Source organism: Rattus norvegicus, chromosome 14 (assembly GCF_036323735.1).
Source record: "Rattus norvegicus strain BN/NHsdMcwi chromosome 14, GRCr8, whole genome shotgun sequence".
NCBI lineage: Eukaryota > Metazoa > Chordata > Mammalia > Rodentia > Muridae > Rattus > Rattus norvegicus.
In genome coordinates, this window is record NC_086032.1 from 16,463,840 (window position 1) to 16,488,508 (window position 24,669).

The 24,669-nt window shown below is 44.9% G+C and overlaps 1 long non-coding RNA gene across 1 annotated transcript in view; it reads right to left on the reverse strand.

Moving 5' to 3' along the window:
• The window catches only part of LOC134481723 (uncharacterized), a 53,859-nt gene that overhangs the window by 27,963 nt on the left and 1,227 nt on the right, over nt 1-24,669 (reverse strand). The gene's annotated exons all lie outside the window — the stretch shown is intronic.

The following is a 24,669-nucleotide window of genomic DNA, read 5'->3' on the forward strand; positions in this document are numbered from 1 at the left end:
ACCCCCTCCTTGTTCTCTTTCACTAGAAAACAAACAGGCATCTAAAAATAATGATAAAAATATGATAAGATAAAAAATGAGTAGAGTGGAATAGGACAAAACAACAGAAGAAAAAGAGCCAAAGAAAAAGTCCAAGTAGCACACGCAGATGCCAAGGAATGTAGGTTTGCACACAGAAATCCCATAAAAGCACAAAATCAGAAACCGTTACATATAAACCCCCCAAATGCCACTGGGTTTATTTTGTGTTGGCCATCTACTGCTGAACATGGGGTCTGCCTGCTTGTAAGAGGACTTTGTACACCCAGTAAGACTCCACTGGAGAAAACGAATTTTTCCTTTGCAAATGGTTATCAATTGGGGATAGCTTATGGATTAGAGATGGGGACTTGTGTCTACTTGTCTCTATGATGGGAGCCCACCTAGCTTAGACCCATGCAGGGAATGTGCATTCTGACACAGTCTCTGTGAGTTAATATGCGTGTTGGTTCTACTGTGTTCAGAAGGCCCTTTTCCCCCTTGGCATCTTCTGTGGTTCCTAAAAGTCTTTCCCGACTCCTCTTCTGTAGGTTGATGTCTGTATGCAGGTGAGGGCTGGCACAAGTTAGGTCAAGGCCCATGATCTGACAGTAAAAAGTAAGGCAGGGACAAAGTTTTTGTAAGGTGGGAGAGAAGGGGAAAGGAAGAGAAACAAGATGGAGATGGAGAAGGATGACCCAGATCCGGGTGGTCTTGAATGGCCCTGGATAGTTATGTAGATTTCTTAAGGGATGGGTTTCTATAGGTAAATTTATCTAAGTGAGTAGTTTCTATCCTTATCAATTGGTTGTGAGTTTATTGTGTGGATGTATTGTGGACTGAGAATTTAACATATACATCTGATTGATAAATTACAGTTTATTGAGTCCTGATTTCATTGGGTAGTTGGGAGTTTATACCTTAAGTGCCAGGGGGCGATTGCAGAGAGCGTGGGCAGAGGCTGTGGCAGGGAGACATGATAGGCCAGCCACATGCTGGACTTTTAGAGCCGGGATTTCACTGGGTAGCTGGAACCAGAGAGTTTGCGTCCAGTAGAGAGCCACCGGGAGAGATACTAACCAGAGATAAATTATGGTTAGTTCCATCTGGCTGTCTGGTGTTTTTATTTTACCTCATCTTTTATTATTCAAGGTGTGTGTGTGTGTGCGTGTGTGCGTGTGTGGTTTTCCACCTGAAGCTGAAAATTGTCCTTTCAAATTCTGTGAAGAATTGTGTTGGAATTTGTATGGGGGCTGCATTGAATCTGTAGAATAATTTTGGTAAAAATAACAATTATGGATGACCATGTTTGCAATATTAATCTTACTGATCCATGAGCATAGGAGATCTTCTGATATCTCCTTGAATTTTGATCTTCAGTGTATTAAAGTTTTTATCATATATACCTTTTGCTTGCTTGGTTAGAGTCACCCCAGAATATTTTATTTTATTTTTGAGGCTATTGTGAATGTGTTGGTTCCCTGGTTTCTTTCTTGGTCCATTTCTCATTTGTATCCAGCTACCTTTCTGAAAGGATTTTTGAGCTGATAGAATTTTTAAGTTCACTTACTAATGTATATTGTCATATTATTTGTAAATAAAGATACTTTAACTTCTTTCCTTCCTTTTTGTATCCTCTTGATCTCCTTCAGTTGTTTTATTGTTCTAGCTAAGATGTCAAGAGGTATATTGAATAGGCATATAGAGAGTAGACAACCTGTCTGGTTCCTGATTTTAGTGGAATTGCTTTGAGTTTCTCTTCATTTAGTCTGCTGTTGGCTGGGGGCTTGTTGTAAATGGCCTTTATTATGTTGAGATACATATCCCTTGAATCTGAAATCCCTCCAGGACTTTTATCATGAAAGGGTACTGGGTTTCATCAAAAGCCCTTTCTGCATCTTATGAGATAATCATGTGGTTCTTTTGTTTTTCAGTTTGTTTATATACTGGGTTGCATTTATTAATTTATGTATGAATCATTCCTGCAACTCTAGGATGAAGCCTACTTGATTATGGGTAGATGATCTTTTTGATATGCTCTTGGATTTGGCTTGCCAGTATTTTATTGAAAAATTTTGCATCAATGTTCAAAGAGAACTTTTCTATAATCCTCTTTATTTACCATGTCCTTTTGTGGCTTGTATATCAGAATGACTGTGAACTCATTAAGAACATTGGGAAATATTCTTTCTGTTTCTATCTTGTGGAATGATTCTTCTTTGAAAGTCTGGTAGAATTCTGTTCTACAACCATCTATTTGACACTGGGCTCTTTTTGGTTGGGAGACTTTTCATGACCGCTTCTATTTCGCTATAGGTTATAGACCTGTTTAAACTGCTTCTCTGGTCTTGAAGTAACCTTGGTAGATGGTATATATCAAGAAAATTATCCATTAAAATATTTTCTAGTTTGATGGTGTACAAGTTTTAAAAGCATGCCCTTTTGATTTTTTAAATTTCCACACTATCTGTTGTTATGTCTTCCCTTTCATGTCTACTTTAAAAAATTATTTTGTTTATTTATTTACTTTATATCCTGGTTGCAACTTCACAACCTTCCTCTTCTCCTTCCAGTCCCAGCATCACAAATCTTTCCCCACAACCTTCCTCTTCTCCTTCCATTTTCCCTCCCTTTCTCCCCGCTGGGTACCACGGGGAAGGACATCAAGTCACCACAAAACTAAGGGTATCCCCCTCCACTGAGGTCCAACCAGGCAGTCCAGCTAGGGGATGGGGATCCAGTGACAGGCAACAAAGTCAGAGACAGGCCTGCTCCAATTGTTAGGAGACCCACACGTAGACCAAGCTGCACATTTACTACGAATGTGTAGGGGACCTAGGTCCAACCCCTGCACTCTCTTTAGTTTGTGGTTTAGTCTCTGTGAGCCCCCATGGGTATAGGTAAGTTGACTATGTAGGTCTTCTTGTGGTATCCTTGACCACCTGGCTCTATCACTCCTATCCCCTACTCTTCCGCAAGACCCCCCAGGTTCCACTTAGAGTTTGGCTCTGCATGTGTTTCCATCAGCTGCTGGATGAAGGCTCTCAGGGGACAGCTATGCTAGGTTTCTGTCTGTAAGCATAGCAGAGCGTCATCATTAGTAGTGTCAGGGGTCGGTACTCATGGGATGGGTCTCAAGTTGGGCCAGTCATTGGTTGGCCAATCCCTTAATCTCTGCTCCATTATTATCCATGCATATCTTGTAGGCAGATATTCCCAATTTTCTGAGAAACCGTAAAATTAATTTTGAAAGTGGTGGTACCAGTTTGCACTCCCACCAGCAATGGAGGACACTTGAGTTTTTGATCTTAGCTATTATGATAGCTATATGATGGAGCCTCAGAATTGTTTTGACTTGCATTTCCTTGATGACTAAGGACCTTGAACATTTCTTTAAGTGCTTCTTGGCCATTAGAAATCCTCTGCTGGATGTGGTGATATCTGTGACAGCAGAGAAACAATGGGGATAACTTTAGCCTAAATGATCTGAGAAGGGAAGATAGAACCTGTTGTGACCACCTCTAGTAGATAGGCATGGCCCTGGTCAAGGGATGGGGCCACACACCCATCTCAGTTTTTAACCCAGAAATGTTCCTGTCCAAAGGAAGAAAAGGGACAAAAAATGGAGCAGAGACTGAAGGAAGGGCCATCCAGGGGACTGCCCCATCACCTGGGGTTCCATCCTGTCTGCAGACACCAATCCTGACAAACATTATTGCCTTTGTCAAAAGACGCTGCTCGCTGACAGGAACCTGGTGTGGCTGTTCCTGGGGATGTTTTTCCAGCAGCTGACCAATGCAGATGTGGTTGCTTGGAGCCAAGCATCAGACTGAGCTCAGGGACCCCAGTGGAAGAGCTGGCAGAAGGACTGGAGGAGCAGAGGGGGTAACAACCCCATAGGAAGAACAACATTGGCTGGCCAGACCACTCAGTGCTCCCAGGGACTAGACCACCAATAAAGGAGTGTATATAGAGGGATCCATGGCTCCAGATACATATGTAGCAAAGGATGGTCTTGTCTGACATCAATGGGAGGGGCGGCCCTTGGTCATGTGGAGGTTTGATGCCCCAGCATAGGGGGATGCTGGAGCAGTGGGGCAGGAGAGGGTGGGTGGGTGAGCACCCTCATAGAGGCAAAGGGGAGGGAGAAGAGAACAGATGTGGGATGAGGGGTTTGTGGAGAGGTAACTGGGGAAGTGGGATATCATTTGAGATATAAATACTAATACTAATGATAAATTCCTCTGCTGAGAAATCTCTGTTTTGCTCTGTACTCCATTTTTAAATCAGGTTATTTGGTTTGCTGTTACCTGGTTGGTACCTGTTCTCTCAGAAAACAAAGAAGCTGTGTTCCAGAGATAGCCAAGGTTGTATATCCTTTATATATTTTGGATATTAGTCCTCTGTCAGATGTAGGGTTGGTGAAGATCTTAGGCTTTCAGTGCTGTGAACAAATACTATGACCAAGGCGACTCTTATAAGGACAACATTTAATTGTGGCTGGCTTACAGGTTAAGAGATTCAGTTCATTATCATCAAGGCGGGAACATGGCGGCATCCAGGCAGGCATGGTATGGGAGGAGCTGAGAGTTCTACATCTTCATCTGAGGGCTGCTAGCAGAATACTCGATTCCAGGCAGCTAGGATGAGGGTCTTAAAGCCCACGCCCACAGTGACACACCTACAAGGCCACACCTCCTAAAAGTGCCATTCCCTGGACCCAGCATATACAAACCATCACAAGATCCTTTCCTAATCTATAGGCTGCTGTTTTGTCTTGTTGATGTTGTCCTTAGCTTTATAGAAGCTTTTCAGTGTCATGAGGTCCCATTTATTAATTATTGATCTTAGCTCCTGAGCTATTGGTGTTCTTTTCAGGAATTTGCTCCTGTATCAGTGAGTTCAAAGCAGTTCCCCTCCATCTCTTCTATTAGATTTACTACGTCCAGTTTTATGTTGAGATCTTTGATCTACTTGCTTTTGTGCAAGGTTATAGCCATGGGTCTATTTACATTCCTCTACATGCAGGCATCCAGTTAGACCAGCACCATTTGTTCAAGATGCTTTCCTTTTCTTTTGGCTCCTTTGTCAAAGATCAAGTGACTGTAGGTGTGCAGGTTTATTTCTAGGTCTTCAATTCTATTCCATTGATAAATCTGTCTGTTTCTTTATCAATACCATGCAGCTTTTATTGCTATTGCTCTGTAGTACAGCTTGAAATCAGGATGGTGAAACCTCCAGCAGTTCTTTCATTGTACAGGATTGTTTTAGTTACCCTGGTTTTTTTTTTTTTTTAATTTTTTCCATATGAAGTTAAGAATTGCTCTTTCAAAGTCTGTAAAGAATTGTGTTAGAATTTTGGTGGAGATTGAATTTGTAGATTGCTTTTGTTAAATGGCCATATTTACTATGTTAGATGGATCTCAGGAAACAGGACCCTGCTGCTCACCTCTGCTGGCTGTGCGCTAGATGGATCTGGCAGTAGGGATTGGCTGGGGAGGTGTCTAACCTGGACACTCCTAGAGCCCAAAAGGCTCCTTGGGAAGGCAGGGAGACCAGCATCACTGAGGTGAAATCTGAGAAGTGTTTTCCAAGAGAACCAAGAGGCTGTGTTCCAGAGATAGCCAAGGTTGTACCTCAGGCTGCAGCTGTACTTGGTAATGTGTAAGAGTCACCCAGGTAGTACTGTTTTTGAAGACATGAAAGGGTCACGAAGAGCAGCTGAGGCTTGGCACTGTGAGAGACCAGGGAAGGTCATTTGGTGAAGGTGCAGCCTTAGTTGCAGATGACAGCCCAAGACCGAAGGGGCACGCAAAGAAGTTGAGGCTTGGCACCATGAAGAGAGCCTATGAAAGGCTATTGGAGAAGCCTAGTTGCTTGCAGTGGAAGTTACCAATGTATTAAAGATGCCAATACTATAGAATGATCACCAAGAACAGCAGTAACAGTCGAATAGAGTTGATCAGAGCCTAGAGTGCTACAGAGGGCAGAGTTGGACAAGTAACCCAAGCCCTATGGAGGAGCTCAGAAGACCATGTGTGGATCAGACACTGGAACAAGAAGCTGTAATATTGAAGTTGTCCTGGGAACCCCAAGAAGCTCAAGATGCCAGAGCCATAGGATATCTTCTGAGAAAAGCTGCTAATGGGGTGGGACCAGCCAAAGAGAATTGTGCTACAGTCAACAAAGATGAAAGGATTGGGGATCTGAAAAGCACTTTGACATCAGACATGGAGACGCAGAGTTTGGAGTTTGCCCAGCTGTTTTTTTTGCCTTGTTTGTTCCAGTATTTACTTACTATTACATTTTGGAATGGTAGTGTATACCCTGTGATGTTTAAGGTATATGATCTGCTTCTTTAATTCTGATTTTATAGGGGATTACAGTTAAGTGATTGAATGAATCTCAGAAAAGACTTTGATGTTTGGACTTTTAATATTGTTGAGACTGCTATAGACCATGGAGACTTTTGAAGTTGGACTAAATGTATTTTGCAGTATGCTATCTTTAGGTATGGCCCCCATAGACTCGTATGTTTGAACAAGCCTATGGTGGGGGCAGGGAGTGGAATGTGGTGGTTTGAATATGCTTGGACTAGGGAGTGGTACTATTTGGAGATGTGGCCTTTTGGAGTAGGTGTGGCCTTGTTGGAGTAGGTGTGTCACTGTGGGTGTGGGCTTTAAGACCCTCACCCTAGCTGTCTGGAAGTCAGTCTTCTTCTAATGGCCTTTAGATAAAGATGTAGAACTCTCAGTTCCTCCTGCACTGTGCCTGACTGGATGATGCCATGCTCCCTTCTTGATAATGGACTGAACTTCTGAACCTGTAAGCCAGCCTCAATTAAATGTTATCCTTGTTAGAATTGCTTTGGTCATGGAGTCTATTCACAGCAGTAAAACCCTAACGTTGGAACATTGGCCACCAGGAACAGTACCTTCTTCAGATGGGTTTAGAGCTCCATTGAATATGTAGAGTCCCTTGAATGTTAGCCTGGTGCCATCAGCAGAACAGGGCTTATCTTAGGGACATGCCCTATGCACTTGGGGACAGAAAACTTTGTTCTCTTCATATCACAGAAGAAATGTCTACAGGCCACCTCTCCTCACCTCCTCCCACAGCTGAGGTGAATGCAATGGGTCCAGGAGATGGAGGGATCACGGGGAAGAAAGAACTGTATGTGAGTCTAGACAGGGTGGTGTCCTCCACACCTATTCAGGTAGAATTAATATTCAGGGCGTGAAGAATTTCTTTTGTATCCTGCTTTGGGAAATCAGGATAGATTTACTTTTTGTTTGAGTGGAAAAAAAGAACAGTCATTTCTGTCACTTTGGTTATGTGTTAGCTCCTTTAGGGAGAGAGAGAGAGAGAGAGAGAGAGAGAGAGAGAGAGAGAGAGAGAGAGAGAGAGAGAGAGGCAGCATTGTTTGTAAGGATTATAGTGGTTGCCCTGGCAGCACATAATAACAGGACTTAAGAGATTCACTATTGGAAGGTGTGTGCCACCGTATACCGTTCTTAGCCGCGAGGAAGCCAGAGCTGGCTGCTACAAAGGTCAATGCCAGATTTAAATGCACCTTCTTTTTCTTGGCAATCATTTCCAAAGCATTTTATTCACAAACATTAAATGGCTTGCCGTTCCTCAGGAAAAACAGTCATTAACATGTTTATGCAGCTCTCATGGGTTATAATTATGTTGTTACATATATGGACACTTTGAAAAGGTCTTACTGAGGAAAAAAAATCTACTCTCTTTTTCTCCTGGTAATGTGGGGATAAGAGGGGTGACTGATCCCACTCAGCAGTGACACTGAATAACTGGTTTTTGTTCTTGATGTGGGAAGAGGAAATTCTGTTACAAAGGCCCATTTGTCGTTTTAAGCTGTTAGGAAAATAAAAGCAATTTTAACACTGAAAGGAAAAAAAGTATCATAATCCATCCTGGATATATACATGCGGATATCCATGTGGGCACACATGTATAGATCCAGTCTAAATTATGATATTTTTGTCATAATTTAATACATGAATAAATATATATTCACACACAAAAAGTATATTTTTTGTGTATAAAGTAGAGAACTGATTCCTTCAATGATTAGATTCCCTCCTTTAATAAAACCACCACAGAAAGGAAATATGCATGACAAGGAAGAGCTCTGGATAGGGAGGCTGCTGTCTAGAACCCTGTCACCATCCCTGCCTCTGGAAGGATCATTATGGTCCCCCTGTAGATCTGTAGATCCCTGGCTTCTGATAAATTCTGTTAGAACACAGTGGCCTACAGGGTAGGGTTCCCCAAATCCCAAGTCCATAGTTGGAGTCCCTGGCTTCAGGGTTCTCTGGGACAAAGAAGTGACATGTATCAGGTTGTGCTTGGGGGTAGTCGGCGTACACCTTTCGCTTGCCCATGGGTGTCCTGAGATCCCACACCAGCTAGAATTCTAGATCTAGTTGAAAATGATACATCTGAAGTGGCAGCTGAGGGACACAGAAACGACGGAGAGCTCATGAGTGTGAGGGGCAATCCAGGGTCCACAGGATCTTCCCATGGCAGTGGGTGAGGACACAGACTAGAGCAATGGCTACTGAGATCAGGGAAGGTAGTGAGACTGGGGGTCTGCAAGTGGGGAGCAGAGTCACTTGAAGAAAAAAGTAAACTAAATTACTATTATTTTATTCCTAAGGATTAATAATCGTTTCCTTTCAAAAGTGTCTCAAGGGGGCTGGAAAGATGGCCCAGTGGTTAAGATCACAGGCTGCTCTTGCAGAGGACCTGGGCTCAATTCGCAGCAACCACATAGTAGCTCACAATTGTGTAACGCCAGTTCCTAGAGATCTGACACCTTTACTTAGACATTCATTGTCTCAGGGCTTCCATTGCTGTGAAGAGAAACCGTGACCAAAGCAACTCTTATAAAGGATAACGGTTACTTGGAGCTGGCTTACAGGTTCAGACAGTCCGTTATCATTTCGGCAGGAAGCATGGCAGCGTGCAGGAGAACATGGTGCTGGAGAAGGATCCGAGAGCTCTGCATCTTGATCCATCTGAAGCCAGGAGAGACTGTCTCTGGCCAGACTTGAGGATATATATGAGAGCTCGAAGCCTGCCCCCACAGTGACGTACTTCCTCCAACAAAGACACGCCCCCTAACAGTTCCGCTCCCTGGGCCAAGCATATTAAAATCACTACATACATGTATGTAAGACACAAATGCACATGAAATAAGACTAGAAAAATACCCCAAACAGAACTGCGTCTTATTTTAATTATTTTAAAAAGATTTGTTTATTTTTTTTAAAGCTTTATTTATTATATGTAAATACACTGTAGCTGTTCAGACACACCAGAAGATGGCACTGGATCCTATTACAGATGGTTGTGAGCCACCATGTGGTTGCTGGGATTTGAACTCAAGACCTCTGGAAGAGCAGTCAGTGCTCTTAACCACTGAGCCATCTCTCCAGCCCAGATTTGTTTATTTTTATCTTAATGTACCACATGCATGCCTGGTGCCTGGGGAGGCCAGCAGGGGACACTGGATCCCGTGGAACAGGAGTTACAGATGTTCTAAGCCACCATGTAGGTGCTGGGAACTGCATTTGTGTTCTCCAAAAGAGTGGCAAATGCTTTTAACTGCTCAGCCATCAGCCCCGCCGTGTTAATTAATTAGTCTTCTGTGGTACTGGAACTTGAGCTCAGGGCCTCATTCCTGGTGGCAGGCCATCTATAGCTGAACTGTTTCTCCATCCTCTAGTATATGGTGTAAAATGATGTAAGAACATAAAACATTTGTGTATAAAATGGAACACCATGTAATATTTTGCCATATGAGCTCATCATATATTGTTTAAAGCAGGCCAAATAACACCTGTCTGTCTGTGATTGTTAATCTGCATCGTTAGTTTGATGGATTTAAAATCACCTAGGAGACACACTTCCAGGTGTGTCTGTGAGGGTGCTTCTCTGAGGATTAATTTGGGAGGGAAGATAGATCCTGAAGTGGGTGATATATTCCATGGATTGGGGTCAGACTAGAGAAAAAGGGGAAAAAGAGAAAACTGGATGAATGCCAGCATTCATTTCCCTCTGCTTGTTGACCTGCCTAGACATGAGCAAGTGTTATCTCCAGGTTCTGCTTCCACAGCCTTGAACTATTCCTGACGCTATGCCTTCCCTGCTGTGCTGACCTGTACCTTCAGACTGTAAGAGAAATAGAACCCTTAAGTTGTTTCCATCAGGTGTTTAGTCGCAGTGACAGAAGAGTAACCATTACTAATACACCCCTCCACTCTTCTTCATGCTGAGAACACAGCAACCTTTCCTTTTGCTTTATGAAGTATTTGGTACAGTCACTCTCCTGGTGATGTTCACCAGACTTTCTTCTTCCTCTCTGCCTAGTCACTAAAACAAGGACAGTTGGTACTAATTGGAATTTATTTCTCATTGATTGACACCAGTGGGGGTTAGAGCCAAGTCAGGAGGGGTGGGGTCGGGATGTGGGCAAAGCTCTGGGCAGCAGACGATTAGAGGAAACATGGCTGAACCCAGGATCAAGAAGATCCCCGAGCAGAACACTTTTAGGAAGGACTTGGCACAAATTCAGAGATGGGTGCTGAGCAATGTGTCACTAGGCAAGAAAGAAGCAGAGGCCAACGGACAAGGCACATCTGGGTTAAAGGCAAGGCCCCGGCCATCTCTGAGGAGCAGCCTACTGCAGAAAGACAGGCTTGTGAATGCCTGCAGCTCTTGCCTGTCTGGGGCCTGCGGAGAAAAGCAGATTGCTGATGCGGAGTCATTGGGGCTCTCTGGAAGTTGTCATAGCTACCTACCTATTAGGAAGGGGATGGGGTCTCAATCACAGTTGCTGTGCCCTCACCACACAGGCAGGGGAGAAGTCTCTATAACTATTAGATTGGATAAATCATCTCAATCGATTTCTATAGGGTGACAGAAGAGCACAGGAAAGGCACAGTGGCATGCCTGCAGTTGGAGAGAGAGAGGGAGAGAGAGAGAGAGAGAGAGAGAGAGAGAGAGAGAGAGAGAGGGAGAGAGAGATCCTCCAGTCATAGGCAAAACTGTGTACAAGTGGATAGAGAGACTGTCCAAGGAAAGCCAGCTAAGGCACCGCGTTTCCTTTGCTCTGCAGCTTGTGTCCTGGCCTGAGAGGCGGGCGACTATTGGTACAGTTTAGATAAGTATCCCTCAGACCTATGAGTTAAAGGCGTGGTTTCACTGGAACACTGGTGAGAGGGAGGTGTGTCCTGGAGAAGTGTGCAGCTGAGTTACAAGAAGTAACCAACTAACTAACCAACCAACCAACTAACTAACCAACTAACTAACTAACCAACTAACCAACTAACTAACTAACCAACCAACCAACTAACCAACTAACCAACTAACTAATCAATCTAACCTAACCTAACAAATAAAATTGTGAGGCTGGAGATGGCTCAGCAGTGAAGAGGAATTGTTTCTTGGTCATGAGGATCCCAGCATCCAAACTCACAGACACTTCATTCTGACTCTAAGGTATCTGTTCCTCTCGTCTGACCTCCATGGGCACCCACATACATACATACACCTCTCTCTCTCTCTCTCTCTCTCTCTCTCTCTCTCTCACACACACACACACACACACACACACACACACACGCACACACATCATGCCTATGGTTTTTAGATTGGGCTACATTCATAGTTATCCTGAGACATAGCTGCAAGAGGAGAAGGAGGAGGAGGAGGGGGATGAGGAGGGGGAGGAGGAAGAAGAGGAGGAGGAGGAAGCTGAATACTTTGAGTATTCTCTTAAAGGGGATTATAGGACTCTAGTTCCTTCCTCTCTCTTTCATAGAAACCAAAGGTTAGCAGACCTCGAATGCCCCAAGTTACCACCACAATGTTTTGTGGTAAACAGTTTCAAAGTACCAGGACAAATGACTATGGACCTCTGAAATTCTGAAGCCAGATAAACATTTCTTCCTTACAAGTTGACTACTTTCGGTATTTTGTCATAGCAACAGAAAGCTAACATAATTTTCTCTTAGGCATGGAGATCTTTTAAAGATCATGCTCCTTACTTATCTCTCCAGAGATTAGAACCTAACAATCTAGCCTGGAATTGAATGCCTCATTCGATAAAGAAACTTTGCTTCAGTCCCGAAGGGCTGGAGTCAGGAATACAGATATGACTATAATGACTCTGCCCTTAAAGGGCATGCAGTTCAGTTGGAGATGTATGTGTGTTTTAATAGTACTGTCAAAAAACTCAGGTCTTATAGAAAGGTCTGGCCTAGGTGCCCACGAACATAAAAAGAGAAAAGTGAGTTGAACTTATGATGGACCGGGACTGACGTAGCTGATACAGTGACTCATGAGCTGATTCCCAGGAGTGTCACCCAGGCAAGGGAGACAGTATTCAGGCCAGGAGACAGGGGATTCTCACTAAAGGAGCTATGGAAAGAACGTGCAGTTTTCAGGGGGATGGCAAGCCTAGAGTCTGGGTGTCGTGCCCACCTCGTCCGGCAAGGAAGATGCAACACCGTCGGATCCTTGTCAACAGCCTTTATTGCAGGACACCTTCATTGCTGATCTGGGGACCTCGAGCGGCAAAAGCGCTCGCCTTATATACACAACAGTATGCTAATAATCCTTCAGGGATTGGCGGGGCACGGGTCACCCCACTATCACCCCACTGTCATCCCACTATCACCCTACTACTTGTCCTCCAGGGATTGGTGGAGAATGAATCACCTCACTAGCATGGTACTGCCCCTCATTAGCATATTACTGGCCAACTGACTCCAGGTGCAAAACCTGTGCATGCGCAGTACCGTTTTTTACCACTGGAGGGCGCCCTACATCTGGGGGAACTTAGAAGTGGGAGGGAATGTGGCCGGACAGGTAGACTAAGCAAGTTGTTAAAGTTCTCCTGTCCCATGTTGAGGCATTGGGATTTCATTTTGCTGACCACCCTACAGAATGAGAACCCCTCCTGATCCTCAGTGTGATATGACTTTGAAAGAGGCTCTTGGGAACTAATTAGGGCCAAATGACCTTTCCTAGAACCCAGTCGTGTTGGCTCCCTGGGTTTAGATGTCAGTGTCCTAGACTGTGAGAAATTCATAAATTAAAGTCACCAAGTCTATAGCATTTGACCCAGAGGAGGCAAGTCCGTTGGCTTACAACTTTGTGTGTATGTGTTTTTGTAGTGTTGACTTCCTGTCAACGTATATAACTCTGGTATATAGAGTTAGCTTGGTCTATGTGTCTCCATATTCTCAAGGCTATCAAGGCGAACAGTCTAACAAGGAGAGTTTGGTACCGAGTTCTTTGGTTGATCCAAGGCTTGTTTCATGTGAAGCACTTTGGATGGTGTTGGGATTGTGATGGTGGCTAAGGCCATCCAGACACTGCCCTTGCATACCTGAGTTCTTCAGAGAAATGAGGAGAAGGGAACAATCCTGAACAGGATACCTTCTGCTATCAAACCTACTGGGAGGGAATACAAAAAGGCCACATGGCGAGTGGAGGGGCTGGCATTCATTGGGCTCTCGGGGAGGTGACCTTGACTTTGTGAGGACTTGGGGTGCAGGAAGTTACCCAAGGCTGGGAGTAACCAGGATGAAGACACAATAAGGAGTGGGGTGAAGAGGGTTTTGGACCCGAACGGATGGATGTAGGGTATATTCTGAGGCTAAGTCATCTGAAGGATGGACTGTAGGTTGGAGGACATTTGTGTCTTTGGAAGTGGGTAGATGATGGTTTTTATGGAGGGAAAAGAGTCAACATTATTATGAAAATAAAATTTGGATATTCATGATAAAAACCACTTGTATTAGGCATGGGGCAGGCTGGGCTTTAAGCTTAATCTGGGTTTTTAACCATCATCATCTCTGCCCATAGGAAAGAGCAGCTGTTAGATTCTGAGGCCACACTCCCTGGCTCTTAAACACAAACCCATCACACCCATTACAGAGAAGGAGTCCTTGAGTTGTATGCTGGCCTGCCCCATCAGATGGGATTTATCTATTGTGTTTTTTTCAAAAGGTTTTCCCAGAAGTCCACGGGGAGCCCGGTTTCTAACCACCCTGAGTATCTGGCTTCATGTGCCAACATGTTTCCTCGATGTTGACCCCACTGGATAATCAAGGGCTCTCCCAGTTGCTCCTTTGTTTCCCTGCTTCCAGGATGCAAACACAGCTTTCTCTGAGGAATATGGAGAGTTCTATCTAGTTCATTACCCTTCCATAGTACAGGCCACTGGTGTTTCTGTATTCGTAGGAGCCGCTGCCACATCTCATGCAGCAATAACTGACCTCGCTCAGCAGGTAAAAGAAAAAAAAACCTGTGCTTTTTTAAGCTCAAAGTATCTTCTCTGTACTTTGCAGAATGCTTTTGTTTTGCCAAGTGCCTTGTTAAAAGACAGTGAAAACATTTGTGATGGTCTGTTTGCCTAGGAAACCACAAAGGGTCCTTTGCTGTACAACATTTTGCTCCCCCCCATTGGTCCCCCATTTTGAAGAAGCCAGGCTTTCTCAATGTAACTGCTCTCTGGAGTGGCCTTATCTGCCACTGTCACCGTCACACACACCAATTGACTTTCTTTCTTGTGTCTGGAGAGGTCGAATTCTATGACAGCTAAGAGTCTGGAGGGAGTGGTAGGCAGTATTGATTGTCTAGGGACAGAATCACACACAGAAGGCTGAGTATTCCGCTATGTGTGTGCATGGGAGTACTTATATGTGTACATGTGTTTATATGTGTATTTATGTATGTGCATATGTGTATATATGCAGTTGTGTGAGTTTTAAAAAAATATTTATTTATTTAGCATGTGTACAGCATTCTGCCTGCAGGCCAGAAGAGAGCACCAGATCTCACCATGGACAGTTATGAGCCACTATGTGATTGCTGGGAATTGAACTTAGGACCTCTGGAATAGCAGCCAGTGTTCTTAATGGCTGATCCATCTTTCCAGCCCCAGTTGTGTTTATGTGTGTTTGTGTACATGTGTTTGTGCGACTGCTCGTATGTGTTTTTGGGGGTATGTGTGTTTTTGTGTTGTATGCACACATGGATTTGCATGCATGAGCATTTATTTTTGTGTGTATGTTTGCATGCATTTGTGTGTGTGTGTGTGTGTGTGTGTGTGTGTGTGTGTGTGTTTACCTACCTTTCAGGTAAGTGAGTGTCGGAATTAGAGGCTAGAGAAATCAGGCTGTTTTCTTCTTGTAGCTGTCTCTAGAGGGCCACACTCTCTAGATTGTTCATGCCTCCAGCAGGTATGTTTTCCTTTATTGCCTCTTGTCTTCTGACACTGCACAGAAATCTGTAACTAAGAAAGCTACCTCCTGAGAGACACAGCCAGAATACAGCAAATACAGAGGCGAATGCCAGCAGCAAACCACTGAACTGAGAACAGGACCCCCGTTGAAGGAATCAGAGAAAGGACTGAAAGAGCTTGAAGGGGCTTGAGACCCCATATGAACAACAATGCCAAGCAACCAGAGCTTCCAGGGACTAAGCCACTACCCAAAGACTATACATGGACTGACCGTGGACTCTGACCTCATAGGTAGCAATGAATATCCTAGTAAGAGCACCAGTGGAAGGGGAAGCCCTGGGTCCTGCTAAGACTGAACCCCCAGTGAATGTGATTGTTGGGGGGAGGGCGGTAATGGGGGGAGGATGGGGAGGGGAACACCCATAGAGAAGGGGAGTGGGAAGGGTTAGGGGGTTGTTGGGCCAGAAACCAGGAAAGGGAATAACAATCGAAATGTAAATATAAGAAATACCCAAGTTAATAAAGATGGAGAAAAAAAAAAAAGAAAAAAAAGAAAGCTACCTTCTGAAGAGTCAGAACTTTCAACTTACGTCTACATTCCAGTGAACACTGGTGCCCATGGGTATGGCAGTTTCCTCAAGCCGTTGGACTGTTAAATGAATCATTAATAATCCATTTTCACATCTCTGTCTGTGATATCTAGGGGCTAGTGGGAAGTGTTTGAGGGTTAACCCAGGGTCTGGGAAAAGCTCAACGCTCTGAATGCTTGGTATACATAAATAGGGTTACAGGCATGGCCTTCCGTCCAGCGAAATCAAAATGCTATGCTCTCAGCAGGCTGCAGACCCGAAGCCTCTTTCAATATCCAGCCTGTTTACTTTGGGGATGGCGCAGCTGTTCCTAAAGCAATTTACATTCAACAGGTGCTCCATGGCTCTGACTAATTGATCTGAGAGAGAGAGAGAGAGAGAGAGAGAGAGAGAGAGAGAGAGAGAGAGAGAGAGAGGAAAGATTTGGAAGAGAATTGGCTCTGCCACATCCTGCTGGACCACTGGGCACTGCCAGAGAAATGCTGGCTGGTAAGGCTTTTCAGCCTATGGCTGTTGGCTTGATTTGCGTTCAACTAGTCATCGGGGCTGCGTTTTAATTTTTAATGCCACCTGTTTTATGGCCACGTGGAGAGTGGGGGGTGAGTCTCCACAGCCTGCATATTTACTTTTCTTTTGAGCTAATGCAGTTTACACGACAGTTGGCTGATGAAAGGTGGAGTGTAAAATACTCATTAAAGTGACAGGAGATGGAAATGAATGAAATTGTAATGGAATGGCTGACACACACACAGTGGGACTTGCCGAAACTACCCTTCTCTCCAGTTTTAGAATTCCGAGTGCCCTTAGATGTTATCTTCAAAGATGGAAACATAACAACAACAGAGCCCACCTACAATTTTCCATGTTAAAGTCTTTTGGGCCCAAGTTCTATCAGTCAGTGAACTGAGAAATGCTTACAGATCTCTGCCCTTAAGCCTGTGCTAGGAACTCCATGCTCCTTAGTCTCCCAGTGTGCCAAGGCAGTAAAGGTGGTCGTTGATTAGAAGTGCTCAGTCTCAGGAAGTTCATACAGTTGGAGATGAGCTCAATCTTCACTCTACAAGGATTTCTGGCAGTTAGATAAAAGTCAGAAGTCCTCAGGAACTCGTGAAACTGGTTCCCCTCTGTCAAAAGAAGTCCCTCCCCTTACCTCTGACAGAGGAACAAATGGCTACCTGAGGTGCCTATCAAAGCTCACCAGGGTCCAGGCTTCTCCATATCACAGTATCGTGATACCTGCTACGCATCACTGTGCTAGCTTCCAGGCCCTTCCCCACCTCCAGCTACTTCTCCTTATAGCTCATAGGATTTGTGCACCCATTCTCTCTATTCACACTCACAGTCACCCCTCTCTTTCACACTCTCTTTATTCTCTTCGTTTCCCCCTACTCTCTCTTTCCCTCTCATTCTCCACACTGTGTATCTTCTTCTAAGCTGTATTCTTCATTTCTTGGTGTGCTACTCTCTCCTGCTTCCTTAGTGTTGTGCTTTATAAAAAAATAAGATGCCAGGGATGTGTTTGGTGGGGGTGTAGTACAGTGTGGGGGAAGGGAATGCCTCTTGGGGCCCAGACTGAGGTGAGAGAGAGAGAGAGAGAGAGAGAGAGAGAGAGAGAGAGAGAGAGGAGGGGAATGGGGAGAGAGGGGGAAGAGGGTAAGGATACAAGAGCAAGAAGAGAGCAAGGGAAAGAGGAGGGGGTCGAGGAGGGCAGCAGCCCCTTTTAGAGTGAGTCAGGCACACCTGGCTGTTGCCAGGTAATTGAGGGGCGGAGCCTAGACAAAATGCCAACACTTAGTCCTAGTCATGTCCATTCTGCTTCCTATTCTCTCTGCTCTAGACTCTTCTAGACGTCCCTGATATTTTCTCTCTCTTATTCACAACAACCCAACACCCCTTCCCCCAGTAATGGAGCAGTCGTGTTGGTGGGTTCGTTACTGTGTCCCTTGCATACAGGGACATAAAATATTGCAGTTACGTTAGAACTCTGCTTACATACCCACACACAAACATACATAATTAAAAATAAAATAAATCTTTTCAAAAGAGGTGAGCCATGAGCTAGTTTTCTCTCTCTCTCTTTCTCTCTCTCTCTCCCTCTCCCTCTCCCTCTCCCATCTGGTACCTCAGGTCTCATTGGATATTTCTGCTATAGATATATTGGCTATATTTTGCTACATTCATTTATGTCTTTATGTATTCAGTAAACATTGGGAGAACCAATCTGTGTTAGACACCAAAGGAGATATTTCCCAGCAAAGGGCTATGTTGCTGATGCCTGTATTTCTCGGCTATTTCAAAACTGAGCACAGATAATTAGTACAGCAAGAAACTATATTAGAACAGTAGTAGAAGTGTGATATGCTGTTTTCATGATTAGCTTCCTTTGTCAAGCTGTGCTGCAGGGTACGTTCGAGCACTTAGTGGCCATGGAGTGCACTCAAGTGGGCATTCAACCCATATGGAGAATGTTGATGATGATGGTGGTGGCGGTGATGATAGTGACGATGACGATAGTGACAGGGGTGAGGGAGCCGCTTCACCTTGCAATTTGTGGCAAACAATGGCAATTACACAGCACTGGCTGTTGATAGTGACTTCCCGGCAAGAGCCTGAGAATGATAATTAACTGAAGAGATTGTGGCAGAATCTCTTGGTAACAGGCAACCTTTAATTCAGCCGAACTGTGGCAGTCAGTGTGGTGTCTGGAATAAACCATTAATTGTACGAATTACGGTGTTTCATGGCAATTACAAATCTCCAAAGGGGGGACATCTAGGAGGAAGAATACCTGTGGAGGCATTCTGACTGAGATCAGTGTGGTAACGGGGACCGAATGGGGTCAGCTGTTTGCTTCTCTTGCCACAAGGTTGTATCTGCTGCCTCATGATGGCCTCGCATCCCAGCAGTCTCACTATGGCTTTGGTTTGGGTAATCAGATATGCTAAGGCCCAACTCCAGTATTAAGGAAGGATAACTGTTCTCAGAATATTGCCTGAGAACCTGGGTCTGCCTTCTGAGCCGAGTCCGGTGCCGTATGCTTCCACTTCTCAGTCAGCTGTTGCAGGGATAGGTGTCTGTTGTCTCTCACATCACTGGTAATGGACTTCTTGGCAAGTCTAATAGCCTTGCATTTTACACAGCCATCTATAACATTTTCTGCAGTGGGTCCTCCTGTTTGGCACTATTTCCACGTCTATTTTTTATTTCCTCGTTATTTCATAAAGAGGTGACTTCAGATCAAACAAGCAACCAAAACAAGGTCGTTCATTGTGAATCTGTCCTCCCTTTCTTAGCCAAGAGACCCTGCTCAGATTTGGGACTTTGGATAACTTCTTTCAAATTAGTACTAGGAGAAGGATAGCGAGCAGCGTGGTTTGGTGAGTCTCTGGCTCCTGCCAGGATAATTGAAAGCCAGGGGTGGGGAATAAAGAAGCAGAAATGGCTAGCTTGTTGTGAAGGGGCAGGAATGGGTTGCTGTCTGGAGGATGAATTCTCTGGGCTCAGAAGGTAATGAGTCTTCTCCCAGCGTGGGAGGAAAAAAACAGTCAGATGCAAATGTTAATGTTTCTCCCTAGAAAAAGCCCTCTGAGGCTTCACAACGGCTGGTCCAGGAGTTCAGAGCGAATCTAGACAATGACGACAGTCATCTGGGAAGACACTTAATCTTTACAACCAGTTTTGGAGGGGAAGAATCCTTTCGAGAGATAACAAGAGATCAAGAACCTTACAAATAAGCCAGGCATGGTGCCTATGCCTTTAATCCCAGAATTTGGGAAGCACTGGCAGGTGAATCTTGGAGTTTGAGGTCAACCTTGTTTTCACAGAGTTCCAGGGCTGCCAGCCTTACTCAGAGAAACCCTGCCTCAAAACAACAACAGCAACAACTACTGCAACAACAACAACCCCCAAACCAAACCAAACCAAACCAACCAACCAAGAACAACTTTGCAAGTACTGTGCATAAATGACACCGGGGGTTCTCGAAGCAAACCAGCAAAGTAGGCTGCATTACTGTTTCCATTTCACACCTGAACGAACTGAAACCTGTGGATATCACGTAAATCGTGCAGCGTCTGGAACCTACTGTGATTCAGTGAACCTCCGTGAGTCCCATTCCCTGACCGGTATCAACAAGATCTCAGCATGATTACAGATGAGCTCCCAGTAGGTTCCAGACTTAAGCAAACTGGCTAAACCGAACATAGTAAGTAGTATTGTTTTTTTTTTTTTTTTTATATCCCCACCAACTCAAGGACATCATTGAGCAAAGGGGCACCAATGATGGTGCTTAGTGATTAGAATGAGTTCATGAGTCTAGGACACAATTGTCTATCCATACCCTTGAGGGTTTGATCCTAGGACTTGAGGATACATCAACTAGAAGATGTGTATGAAGCTCCTTAGGTGCTGAAGGATTTACAGGTCACTCGCACATCCTTTTGTAGGCTCAATCAGAAATGAACAGCTCTCAAGACATAAGAACCAAATGTGATAAAATACAATATAAATTGGACACAGCAACCCAACAGGAAGAAAAAAATCCCCAAGAGCAGGCACAAGAGTCAGAGACCCATTCATTCTCACAGTCATGGGGGCATCTACTTCATTGGGGTTCCATCCTTTCAGAAAACCCTAACTTGTGTCAAGTTGACATAAAACTATTATGATACAATTGGTTATGGGGTAATGGCATGACAGTGACATGGGCCCACCTCTAGTGATCCTCCTCCAACAAAGCCATAGTTCCTAATCTTTCCGAAACAGTTCTACCAGATGGGGACCAAGCATTGACATATCTGAACCTGTGGGACTGTTTTCATTCAAACACCACAACCACAGTACCTCTAGGAGGAAGGCCAAGAACTTTCTGACAGCTTGTTCCTACCTTCTCACTCCCCACCCCCCAAATATCTCTAATTGCTCAGTATTTGTCCCACGGAGTCCCTTGTAGTTCCTGGCTTGTTATTTAACCACTGTGGCAGCACCTGGGAACGCTGGCACTTTGTGGAGCTGTATGGATTGAGCCCGGCATTTGGTCTTTACCAGATAGGAGGTCAGCTGCCAAGGTAGGATGTGAAGTGACCAAGTGCCTGGGAAGCAGATGAGGCTGGCCAAAAGTTCCATGAGTGGTGTTGTGCTTTATAAAAAAGAAAAAGAAGCCAGGGATATGTTTGGTAGAGGCATAGTATGGTGTTGGGGAAGGGGATGTCTCTGCGGGCCCATGCTGAGGCATTCCTTACCCCTGAGGTACCAGCCATACAACAGTGTAGTACAGGATAGAGTTTATTCAGGGCATAGGGAGCAGAGTTGAGGGAGTAGAGACAGAGAAAGGGAGAGAGAGAGAGGGAGAGAGAGAGAGAAAGAGAGAGAGAGAATGAGAGAGAAGGAGGAGGAGGAGGAGGAGGAAGAGGAGGAGGAGGAGGAGGAGGAGGAGGAGGAAGAGGAGGAAGAGAGGCCGGCCTTGAGCACCTGGAGAGAGAGGGAGAGGGGAATGAGGAGAGAGGGGACAGAGAGGGAAGAGGAGCAAGAGAACAGAGTGAGGAGGGGACAAGCAGCTCCTTTTATAGGGAGTCAGGCACACCTGGCTGTTGCCAGGTAACTGTGGGCGGAGCCTAGACGAAATGCCAACAAGTGGTGCCTGCAGCACTGTCCAGTCATCCTCCCACCCCTGCTTCCTAAGTCCACACTCTATGCTCTCCATGTGATAGGTAAGACCAAGGTGCCCTCATGTGTATCCTGACAGAGGATGCACAAAATCACCTGGTCACAGGATCCTCATCATTTGTGATCTCTGTAAGAGGTCAAGTGAACCGAACCACAAGTGAACCGAACCACAATCCCTAAAGCCGTAGCCGACTTTACCATACAATACCTACCACCTCCCTCTTTGATAACCCAGTTCAGTTTCCGTTTCCCCAGACACACACATTGGCTGATCTTGGTGAGGAGCCAAGTCTGAAAATTTCAGACCTCAATCCGTGAGAATTCCGAGTCCTCAGTTGTCTTTGTGGTCTGTAGCAATTTTTGTGTCCACTAATACCCACCATTAATCAATTTCAATATTAAGGGATGCTCTACCCACTCTTCTGTGTTTGAGTCAGAGCCCTTCTGTCCTGTCCTGTAGTATCAACCTGAACTCCCTGTGCTGGTTGGTGCTGAGTGTCCCAGCACAAAGCAACATTTTGAAACCTGGTTTTTGGACTTGAGTTACAAGTGGACTTAGCACCAGTGGGCAGTGCTTAGGAGCAGCTTCCTATGCTGTGGACTTCTTATGATCCCACTTGGAAATGTATCCTTCCTCCCCCTGGCTCTTACCCCAATGAGAACTAGGACCTCTAACTTGGTGGACCTCTTCTTGGAAGAGTATGGATAAGGGGAACTGCTTCTGTTCCTTACCACCTGCTTTCTAAATCGATATACTCTAAGGGGGACAGTACTGTACCCAGGTCTTTGATACAGTGCTTAATGGAACATCAAGAGAACAGTGCCTGTCCTGATTAGATATTTTTGTCAGCTTGACACAAACCAAAGAAGGAAAAGAAGGAACCTCAATAGAAAAAAATACTTTCATTAGATTAGTTCCATTAGCATAGCCAAGTCTTTGATGCATTTTCTTGGCTGATGACAGATATGACAGGGCCCAGCCCCTTATAAGAAGTTGCTACCCCTTGGGCTGGTTGTTCCGTGTTATATAAAAAAGCAGTCTGAGCAAGGCACAGGGAGCAAGCCACTAAGTACATTCCTCCATGGTCCCTGCTTGAGTTTTGCCTCCAGGTTCTCGATTGAGTTCTGCCACCATTACGTCTCAACGACGGAGCGTAATCTGTAAGATAAAACAAAGCCTTTTCTCTCCAAGTTACTTTTGGTCTTTGCTGCCCCAGTAGAAAACCAACTAAGGCATTGAAGATGTTCTCTCCTCTACTCAAGTGAGTCAGTTATAGGCTCTCCCATTGTCCTGTCAGCCTGGCTGCTTCTAGTAGCAGGGTAGGACTGGAGCATCCTGTGGCCACATGTTCACTGTCATGACACCTTTATCTCAAAGTGATTTTTTTTTGGGTGTGGGACTGACGTTATACATCTTATAAGCCTACTGATATCACATGTGAGTGACATAGGCAAGAAGGGAGAGATGGTGGTATAAAATAGTATTTTTTTTTCTTACAAAGATCAGTGCTGTTCCTTTGGAGGGAACTGCACAATATTGTGGGCTTCACATTGGCCTCTTTATCTGGAGTGGTTGAGTATTCAGCAGTGACACTTGGATTAGACTTGGTGGTGAGTGACTGATGTGCTGTCCCTACAGAGCTGCCATCCTTGACACCAGAGGCACATGAAAAGGGAGCTGTCGTGTCACTTAGAGTCTGGTTGATGGACAGAGGTGAGCTAGGATCCATGAGATGCATTGTCCTGTCCATCTGTCGCTGGGCTCCTTCTCTGCAGTAAGCGATTCGGTGTGAGCATCGTAGGAGACACAGCACCCCGTTTCATGTCCGTAGATTTCACCTATAGACTTTTTACAAGCCAGATTTTACCCTTGTTGTCTTTAGGACTATATCAAACCATTAGTTGATATCCAAGGACCTGTGTAATCCATGCCGCAGGCCTCCTCTGCAGTCATACTGCTTTGGAATCTGTCCACTGGGAAGGAGTGTTGTTTTCTGAGACTTCCTGGAGAGGGGCTCTGGTATGGTAGTGGTATCATTCATGCAGATACCTTGGTGTTTCCCTTCCCCCTCACTGAGCCTTTTAGCCTGCTATAGCAAGAAGTTGTTTACACCCTTGGCAGCTGCTCTTAGCCCCTGATTTGGGGCTGGGATTTTCCATGGCACCCTTCCTCCCCACCGAGCCTTCCAGCTTGTTGTTGTTTAAGAAGTTGTTTATGCTCCTGATTGGGCCGGAACTTTCCACCACACAGACTTTTCCTCTTTTCCTGGTTGGGGATTTTCACCTGCCTTGTTGTTTTCCACGGCTTTTGCTTCAGGTATATAAGGAGATCTCAGTAAAGCCTTGGTGGCACTCTCTGAAAACAGGTGACCCGTGTACATGTTTTCTTTCAATCCTGCAGACCTAGGCCTGATAGTCACACACTGGTGCAGACTTTGTGAACTGGGTCTGCTCTAAGTCTTTCTTCTTGCAGCCTTTATTCACAGGGTCCTGCTCACAAAGTCATATACAAGGTTCAGGCTGTTTTACCATGGGTGTCTCAGAGGTAGCCTATCAGAAGCATCTCCTTTGTGAGTTTGCTTTCTTCAGTGTTTCTCTTCAAAGCTTTCTTCTTCCTGATCACAACCCAGTTTAAGAGCAAAATAATTTACATATATTCTCGCTTACCTTCTATCGCTGTGATAAACATCATGATCAAAAGCAACTCCAGGAGGAAAGGGCTTATTTCATCGTACAGCTCCCATTTTTTTTTACAATATGCCATAGAAGGAGGTTGGGACAGGAACTTAAGGCAGGGTACTGGGGGCAGGAACTGAAACAGAGACCACGAAGGAACACTGCTAACTGGTTGGCTCACCATAGCTTGCTCAGCCTGCTTTTTTATACAACCCAGGGTCTTCTGACCAAGACTTTCACTGCCCAAGTGAGCTAGCCTCTCCCATCATTGATTGTCAATCAAGAAGAGGCTGCCATGGACTTGTCTACAGGCAATCTGATGGAGGCAGTGCCCCCAATCTGATGGAGGCAGTGCCCTAATCTGATGGAGGCGTTGTGTCAGTCTGATGGAGGCAGTCCCTCAATTTAAGTTTGCTCTTCCCAGATGACTTCAGCTCA